The sequence below is a fragment of the Papaver somniferum genome, chromosome 7 (genome assembly GCF_003573695.1).
Source record: "Papaver somniferum cultivar HN1 chromosome 7, ASM357369v1, whole genome shotgun sequence".
NCBI classification, from domain to species: domain Eukaryota; kingdom Viridiplantae; phylum Streptophyta; class Magnoliopsida; order Ranunculales; family Papaveraceae; genus Papaver; species Papaver somniferum.
Genome location: NC_039364.1, coordinates 256,384,861 through 256,385,303, shown reverse-complemented (window position 1 = coordinate 256,385,303; position 443 = coordinate 256,384,861). Strand labels below are relative to the sequence as shown.

Sequence of the window (443 nt, the reverse complement as noted above, 5' to 3'; positions counted from 1 at the left end):
AAACCATGATGAGGACATTGGCTAATAAATCATTGAACCTTTCCAAATACCTATACAAAGATTCTCCCTCCTGTTGTGTAAATGTGCAGATTTGCGTCCTAATAGACGAGATTTTGTGCCAAGGGAAAAACTTGTTCAAAAAGGCGTATGTAAGTTGTTCATAGGTTTCAATTGATTCGGAAGCCAAACTGTACAACCACGACTTGGCTTTATCTTTTAAGGAAAAGGGGAATAACCTGAGTTTTAAAGCATCATCATCAAGGTTTCTAATTTTCAGGGTACTACAAATTTCCTCAAAGTCCCTAACATGGAAATAAGGCTTTTCATTTTCTTTTCCTAAAAAGATTGGGAGCAACTGTAAGGTTCCAGGCTTAAGTTCATAATTTCCTTCAGTTTCAGGTAACCTGATACACGAGGGACGAGTAGTCCTAGTAGGGTTCAAC

The 443-nt window shown here is 37.9% G+C and overlaps 1 pseudogene; it reads left to right on the top strand.

Annotated features, from left to right (window-relative positions):
• On the top strand, window positions 1-99 carry LOC113300792 (annotated as a pseudogene).
• The last annotated feature ends 344 nt before the right edge of the window (window positions 100-443 follow it).